The sequence below is a fragment of the Phoca vitulina genome, unplaced genomic scaffold (genome assembly GCF_004348235.1).
Source record: "Phoca vitulina isolate PV1807 unplaced genomic scaffold, GSC_HSeal_1.0 scaffold19, whole genome shotgun sequence".
Classification (NCBI taxonomy): Eukaryota; Metazoa; Chordata; class Mammalia; order Carnivora; family Phocidae; genus Phoca; species Phoca vitulina.
Window position 1 is genome coordinate 34,717,969 of NW_022589722.1, and position 9,181 is coordinate 34,727,149.

The following is a 9,181-nucleotide window of genomic DNA, read 5'->3' on the forward strand; positions in this document are numbered from 1 at the left end:
AGAGATTCAAATAGGCAGTTGAATATATAGGCCTGGAGTTCAAGAGAAAGGTTGGAGCTAAAAATATAAAGTTTGGAACTAATGTGCATGCTCTCTTCACCTTTCATTTGGACTATTTTCATAAACTCCTAACTGTTCTTCCTGCTTCTGGCTTCATCTTGTCAAATCCATTTTCCAGTTCACCTCCCGAATGACCTTACCTAACATGCAAATCTGACCATGTCACTCTGTTTACAACCCTTCAATAGCTCCCATTTTCTTTCAGGATAAAACATAACCTCTTTACTACATATATAAGATCCTTTATAATCAAGCTCCTGACTGTTCCCACTCTCATCCAGGTCTGGGTTGTGACCAAATTATTGAAGAAAGCCTTAAGAGATCTCAAATTAAAATCTGTAAGAGTTGTGTATTTCCATGAGACATGATTAAAAAAGATCCATGAAAAAACATAAAACTCTGCAAAGTTAAAAAAATTACAGTTTTCTTATAAAAGAGCTAAAGAAATACAAAATGGAATAAAATCATTCTATCATGTAGGTGGTTACAAAATCTGTGCAAAGGCAAAGAAGTAGATAATGACACAATTCATATCTAAGTTGTGTGGGCTACTTGCTCAATTCATTAATTTATAAGATACCAGTTATATTCTTTTACCCATACATTCAACACATATGTATTGAGCACTATTTTAGATTCTGAGGATATGGCAGTGAACAAAACAGGTTAAAATTCCTGGTCTCATGGAATTTATATTCTACTGGTGAGAGAACATAAACAAGATTAATAAGTGAAATAAATATGAGGGGATAAGTACCAAGGACAAAAGTCAACCAGAGATGGAGGGTGGAAGAGTGTGTGTGAAGGGGGTGGCTGCAATTTAAATAAGTGTACAGGCTTGTTGTGATGAGCACAGGGTGTTGTATGGAAGTGCTGAACCACTATATTGTACACCTGAAACTAATATTACACTGTATGTCAACTAACTAGAATTTAAATAAAAACTTAAAAAAAAAAAAAAGAAACAAAACAAAGGAGCAAAGGGGGGATAAAAAGAAAGAGAGAGGTAAACCAAGAAACAGACTCTTAACTATAGAGAACAAACTGACAGTTACCAGAAAGGAGGTGGGTGGTGGGATGGGTTAAATAGGTGATATTTAAGGAGTGTACTTGTGATGAGCACTGAGTCTTGATTAAAAGTGTTGAATCACTATATTGTACACCTGAAACTAATATTGCATTGTATGTTAACTAAATGGGATTTAAATAAAAACTTAGAAATAAATAAGTGTGCAGGGAAGGCCTCGCTGAAGTGATTTTGACCAGAGACTTGCAGGAAGTGAAGAACGGGCCATACAGATATCTGGGAAAAGTGCATCCCAGGCAGAGAAAAGAGTAAGAACAAAGGCCCTGAGCTTGGAGTCAGCTGGATGAGCTGGAGAAAGAGCAACAAAGTCAATATAGTTGGTATAGAGAGAGGAAAGGGGAGAGTAGTAGAAGATGAAGTCAACATATGGGGGGTAGAATTATGGTGGGCCTATCAGGGAAATCCAAATCCAAACCACACTGAGATACCACCTTACACCAGTTAGAATGGCAAAAATGGACAGGGAAAGAAACAACAAATGTTGGAGAGGTTGTGGAGAAAGGGGAACCCTCTTACACTGTTGGTGGGAATGCAAGTTGGTACAGCCACTTTGGAAAACAGTGTGGAGGTTCCTCAAAAATTTAAAAATAGAGCTACCCTATGACCCAGTAATTGCACTACTGGGTATTTACCCCAAAGACACAGATGTAGTGAAAAGAAGGGCCACATGCACCCCAATGTTCATAGCAGCAATGTCCGCAATAGCCAAACTGTGGAAAGAGCCGAGATGCCCTTCAACAGATGAATGGATAAAGAAGATGTGGTCCATATATACAATGGAATATTACTCAGCCATCAGAAAAGATGAATACCCAACTTTTACATCAACATGGATGGCACTGGAGGAGATTATGCTAAGTGAAATAAGTCAAGCAGAGAAAGTCAATTATCATATGGTTTCACTTATTTGTGGAACATAAGGAATAACATGGAGGACATTAGGAGAAGGAAGGGAAAAATGGGGGGGGGGATTGGAGGGAGAGATGAACCATGAGAGACTATGGACTCTGAGAAACAAACAGGGTTTTAGAGGGGAGGGGGGAGGGGGGATTGGTTAGCCCGGTGATAGGTATTAAGGAGGGCACATACTGCATGGAGCACTGGGTGTTATACGAAAACAATGGATCATAGATCACCACATCAAAAACCAATGATGTATTGTATGGTGACTAACATAACATAATAAAATTAAAAAAAAAAAAAGAATTATGGTGGGCCTTGTAGGTCACCAAAAAGACTTTTTCTTTGAGTGAGATAGGAGTCTGGAGGGTGATAATCTGATCTACATGTTAATAAATCACTAGGTTGAGAGTAGCTTGTCTGGACCTGGGTGGAAACAGGGAGACTAAGAGGCCACTAATGCAGAATAATGCAGGGGAGAGAAAATAACAGCTTGGATTAGAATAGAAATGATGTAAGTAGTATGAAAGAGGATAATTCAGGGTACATTTTGAGGGCAGGGCCAACAAGATTTGCTGAGTCAATGTGGAGTCAGAGACAACACGAAGATTTTTGGCTGGGGGAAAACTAGAAGACACTGGGTTGTGTGGGGAAGAAAGAATCAGTTTTGAACATGTTAAGATGCCTATGAGGCATCCAAGTGGGGATGCTGAGTAGGCAACTGGATAAATGAATTCAGAGGAGAGAGTAGGCTAAAGATAGAAATTTGGGAGTCATCAGCATACAGGGTTAGGGTTAGGGTTATTTAAGACACAAGAATGGGTGAGGTTAAGGGAGATAATACAGATGGAGAAGAAGTCCTTCAAGTTTGGGGAGATGCGAAGGAACCAGCCAAAGAGACTGAGGAAGAGGAGCCAGAGAGGTAGAAGGGGAACCAGTCCCGACTCCTAAGTCAAGTCTAGGCTCTCAGAGAGTCACTGGACCCCAGCTACTGTCCTCTGATCATATGAAATCTCAGCAAGCTGAGAAGACAACTCTAAAGAGTTCGAGAGACAGGAACTCCAAAAACTGTATGGGATAAAATAGGTGTTTCCTTAATGAGTGAATAATTTATAATGCTGAGAAGGTAAGGAATTAAGATAGGACATGTTTAAGAGCATAAAAAAGTAGAATTCCTGGGAGATCTGGGTGGCTCGGTCAGTTAAACGTCTGCCTTTGGCTCAGGTCATGATCCCAGGGTCCTGGGATTGAGCCCCGCATCGGGCTCCCTTATCAGCGGAGAATCTGCTTCTCCCTCTCCTCCCTGCTCATGCTATCTCTTGCTATCTCTGTCTCTCTCTCTTTCAAATAAATAAATAAAATCTTAAAAAAAAGTAGAATTCCTGTGAGAATTTGGTATTTTATGCATTTCTATGTTTAAGAGAATTTGGCTTATTAGAGTAACAGGTCAGCTCTGTCATTCTAGTTTAAAATGTGAAATTGATTATGGGTTATAATTTTATTTTAAAGATTTTATTTATTTGAGAGAGAGAGCACACAACTGGGGGGTGGGGGGAGGGGCAGAGGGAGAAGGGAGGGGCAGCCACCCAGGCACCCCTGATTATGGGTTATAATTTTAAGTCAAAATCTTTGTAACTTTATAAAAAGCTTTAGGACATTTAAGAGAACCCTGAAGTTCACCATATTTATAAGTTTGGCTTATGATATTTATAAGAATTATTTAAGAAAGTAGAAAGGTTTGTTGTTAAGACAACTGAGAGTACTTGCAAGACTCTGTAGTGCTCTTCCTGCCTCAATCATGGACACCCACACAGAAACAGGGGCCACAAGTTCAAAGTAGTCTGGAATGCTGAGCCCCCCCACATGGAGAACAACTGTTCTGGAATCTCCCAGACCTGTGATGGACCTCATGGGAATGGGAATTAAACTTTTATTAAACCATACACACACACACACACACACACACATGCACACACACAAAATGAGTTTAAGTTTGTACATGGAACAAAAACATAACATTATTACTACTTAAATTTGCTAGACCTAGAATAAGATTAAGAATTTAGAATGAGATAATCTTATTTAGAATAAATAATCTAATAATCTGATTTAGAACATAAACTAAAGTTAAATGCTCAAGAAAAACTGGATTTTTGGGGCACCTGGGTGGCTCAGTCGTTAAGCATCTGCCTTCGGCTCAGGTCGTGATCCCAGGGTCCTGGGATTGAGCCCTGCATCGGGCTCCCTGCTCAGCGGGAAGCCTGCTTCTCCCTCTCCCACTCCCCCTGCTTGTGTTCTTGGTCTCACTCTCTCTTTCTGTCAGATAAATAAATAAAATCTAAAAAAAAAAAAAAAGACTGGATTTTTAATATTAGTAACTTTAATAAAATAAATATTAATTTTTAAAACCAAATAAACATTCAAATACTCTTTTCTCTGTCTAAATAATGCCTTTAACGCCACCAAAGCTCATATTTATCAATATCTAGCCATGTCCTCATATTTACCCTAAGCTTCAGTCATATCCAATATTTGGTAAATTGGGGTATCTACCATATGCCAACCAGCACTACAGAAACTGGGGATTAAAAAATAAATACTCAGTCCTGACATCAAGGAGTAAGTCTGACAAAAAGAAACCTGTTGTAAAGCAAGATTCTTTGAAGAGCAATAGCCATTCATCCAGATGCCCTTTCTCGGTTTCAAACCAAAGCCTTCTCATATAAAATGGCCCTTATAGCCATGTCATTGAGAACTCTGAAAACACCATGTTCTCTCTTTCCTCCATGTGTTTACATATATTATTCTACTGCCTGAAATACCCTTCCCTCACTCTCTCTTGTTTTTAAAGACTCAGCTCAAGGGTCACTTCTAGAAGTCTTTCCTCACATTTCCCATAGCCAACTCTGAAGGTTGCACCTCTTTTGCCTTCCCACAGCTTCTGCACCTCTTCCAGCCAGACACTGTTCTAAGCATTTACATCTTTAGAAGAACCCTAAAAAGTAAGTACTATTATTATTCCAATTTACAGATGAGGAAAACAGGGTTCATAAACATGAACTAAGTTGCCCAAGGTCAGACAGCAAAGACACAGATCTGAGAATTGGGCCCTGAGAATCTGGCTCCGTCTGTGTGCTCACACATTATACTACTGGTATGCAATAAATTCTTGATAAGCACGTGAGCGAACAGAACTAATGAGATGTAGTAAGCAACTAAAGAATAACTTGTGTATACCTTGCAACCCCAGGCTAGAATGCAGGCTCTGCCACGTATTGGCTGTGAAAACCTGGCAAGTTACCCCATCTCCTTAAGTCTCAGCTTCCTCTTCTGTAAAATGGAAATAATAGCTCCTTTACAGGTTATTGTGAAGATGCACACAGCTGTGGGTACAGTAGGCACCCACATTTACCAAATGAAATAGTTGGCAGGACTATATGTGTAACACCAGGTACAGACAGAATAGTTGCTCAGAAAACGTTTTACTATAATGAGGTGAGAAAGAGATATGAAGCCAATAATATAAAAGCTAACGATTATTTCATGCTTAATATGTGCCAGGAACTGTGTAAATTCTCAATGAGCATTAACTGATTTACAACCATGTAACATAGTAAGTGCTATACTCTCCCTGTTGTACAGATAGGGAAACTGAGGATTGTGGAAAAATCTAATGGAAGTCACACGGCCAAACAGTAGTAGAGCTGGATTGGAGCGTAGTCCCGATTCTAGAGGAGGAGCTCGTTAGCATGATATTTTCTCACAACTGCCTCAGACAATACAGTGGGTGGTTTTGAGCTTGACTGTCAGGAGAGACAAAGGACAAAGAATGGGGGTAGAGGAATGGAATGAAGAGGCTAACAATGAGCTCAATTTGGGGCAGCTTGAGTGTGTGGTGCCCATGGTGTATCCAGGCAAAGCTATTCAACAAACAGTTGAAATACAGGATTAGAGCCCTAGAGAGACAGTAAACTGAAAATAAAGATTTGATGGTGGTTTAAATTATGGGAAAAGATGAAATCATTCGCAGTGAATGTATAAAAGAAGAGAAAATGGACTTGGAAGAAGCCCTTAAAAATCAGCCCTTAAAAGCAGAAGGAAACAAACCCATAAAGGACACTGATAAACAGAAATTTAGAGAACTGGGGAGTGGGTAGTTGAGACCAACAGAAGAGAGGAGGGACAGGCCAGTTAATTCATTTAGTCAACAAATATTTATTGACTATCTGGCACTGTTTTAGGTGCTAGGAGTGTATTAGCAAACAAAAGACAATACTTGCCCTCGTAGAATTTACATTCTAGTCAAGGGAGACAGGCAATAAACACATAAATACAGAAAATGTCAGGCGGTAATAGAAAATAAAACAAAGGTAAGGTAATTTACAAAATAATGGAGTGGCAAGAACCATTCCATCTATGGTGAACTATGGAAATCCCCTCTGAGAAGGTGAGTCTTCAAATAGACTCAAGAAAGTGAGTGTGTGAGTCCTGTGGATATCTCAGGGAGGAGTTCTATGCAGAGGAAACAGGGATGAAAAAGCCTTGAGGTTAACTGTGCTTGAGTGTGGTTGAAGAAGAATAAGAAGGCTAGAAATACTAGAGGAATGAAGGAGGGCAAGATGTTAGGAGATGAGGCTGAGGCTGGGGAAGATACTACAGTTTATATAAGACTGACTTTTATTCTGAGTGAGCTGAGGAGATATTAGAGAAATTTGAGGGAGTGACACGATATTTGAATTATGATTTAAAAGGATTTCTCTGGGAGCGTCTGACTCTTGGTTTCAGCTCAGGTCATGATCTCAGGGTCGTGGGACCAAGCCCCGGGTCAGGCTCCACACTGGGTGTGGGGCCTGCTTATGATTCTTTCTCTCCCTCTGCCCACCAGCCCGGCTTACGCACACGTGCTGTCTCTCTCTAAAACAAACAAATAAATCAAAGGATCACTCTGGCTGCAATGTTGAGAGCAGACTGGGATGGGGATGGTGGAGCAGAGAGGAGGCTGCTGCAAAACTCCAGGTAAGGGATGACAGGGCTTGGACCAGAGTGTTAGAAGTGGCAGTAGTGAGAAGTGACTGGATTCTAAATATGTTGGAAACATGGAGCCAACAGTATGTGCTGACATTCAAGTAGAAATATAAATCTGCTGTGTGGTGAAAAGCCTGGCTGAACATCTGTACTGGGGAGTCACTGGGGTACAGATGACATTTAAAGCCATGGGACTAGCTGAGATCTCCTGGGAAGTGAGGGTGGACGGAAGGGAGATCTGAGCTCTCCAATGTGTAGAATTTGGGAAGAAGAGGAACCAGCAAAGGAGACTGAAAGGCAGCAGCCAGTGAGCTAGAAGAACCAGGAGAGATCAGTGGAAGCCAAGTCTTGGAAGCCAAGCGAAGAAAGTGAACAAAGAGTGATCAATTGTGTCTCATATAAAGTAGCATAAGGAATAAAAAGTGGATTCGACATGGATTCGACAATCTGAAGGTCACTTGCAAACCTGACAGAAGCTGTTTTCACGGGGTTGCAGGGACAAAAGCCTGACTGCAATGTGTTTAAAGAGAAGGGAAGAGAAGCAAAACTTGTGTGTTCTGGTTCAAAGAGAAGCAGAGAAAGGGCCAGTAGTTGGAATGTAATGTGGAGTTACAGGTGTCTTTTGTTTTTAAATTGGGAGACGTTACACCAATGTCAAATATTACAAAAGGGCCCAATGAATTTAGGACATTTTATTTGGGTGTCAGGTCTCAGTGAGTAACTGAATAACAGTAACAACGACAACAAGATTTCCATGAATAAAGAATTAACGAAGCATTAAACAAAATAGACAAGCATGCAGATTCAGTTGAGACAGGTAGGAGAAACAAGAGATGGTGACAAGATGATAGAGAGAAGGTTTTCTCTCTTTTAATTTACAAAGGCAGAGACTTGCCTGTCTTTAGGTTTATATGGAAAGAACTAGTTGAACGGAGAAGGCTGAAATCAGGAGAAAGGGTAACAATGGTGCACGGGCTGGTTTCAGACAGGAAAAAGGTCACCTTACCCTATGAAGGGAAGAGAAGGGTAAGGTATGTAAGGGTCCAGGTGGTCCAGGTTCAGGCCTGAGGTCTCTAGCTCATCCACAAATAGCAATGAACATGTTCTTATCCTAACAGACATTCTTGGTTTCAGGAGAATGATACAGGTTTGGCAAAGCTATGCGCCTCACTAGAGGGACTTGGATATGCAGCAGAGAAGCAGTGGTTGTGTGGCTGGGGCCACATGGCTGCACAGGACCCTCAGGATTCTAGAGTAGCACAAAGAAAAGGTATGGAGTGTAGCTGGCTTGGGATTTTGAAACGTGTGTGGTGGACAGACAAGGTGAGGGCACAGGTAAGAGAGTGGATTAAGAGGGACAGGTGGACTGGGAATGGACGTTGTGACCAGAGTGATGTTGGATCTCAGAGGAGGGATGGGCAGATCCACGGAAAGGGTATGAGCTGGGGCAGAGGGAGACCACGTCTTTTCTTCCTGATAAGGTTGTTGCAGGTGAGCAAGACTAGGATGGAAAGGAGGGCTAGACCAGTGCCCAGGCCCAAGGAAATGAGATAACAGCAGACTAATGGGGTTAGGTGAGCAGAGGGAGTGTGGGAGTGGGAGAGGATGGGCTTAAGGAGACTGGATGTGAAGAGCTTGAGGTCACAGGGGTCCTGGGGAATGGAGACTCCCGAGGTGTGCAGAGCTCAAGGGCCTGGAGTCCTGGTTGTAGTCTCAGGGTCTTGCCTGGTCTGAAGAGTTTGGTAGAGGCTGGGATCCCCCTGGAAATGAGAACTGGGAAAGGACAAGAGGGGCTCTTGGGCTGAGATTCTTTGTGAGGGGTGTGTGTGTGTGAACAGCACAGGAATAGCATGTGTATGTGTGGCGGGAGTCCTGCAGTCAGAGGAGCAGGAGGCTCTGGGAGCACCCCCAGTGTGTAGATGTCAGGGACTGCAGTGTGGTGTGTGGAGTGCAGGTGTTCCAGGTGTGGGAGCAACAGGTGAGAGGGTCAGGTCATATGGGAGAGTCCAGGGTTGGAATGTGCAGTGTGAGGGGTCTGGAGGAAGTGTGGGGTGAGGGAACTGGGGTGAGGGCAGGGTGTGGGGATGGGGGGAGACTGCGGTGAGGGGG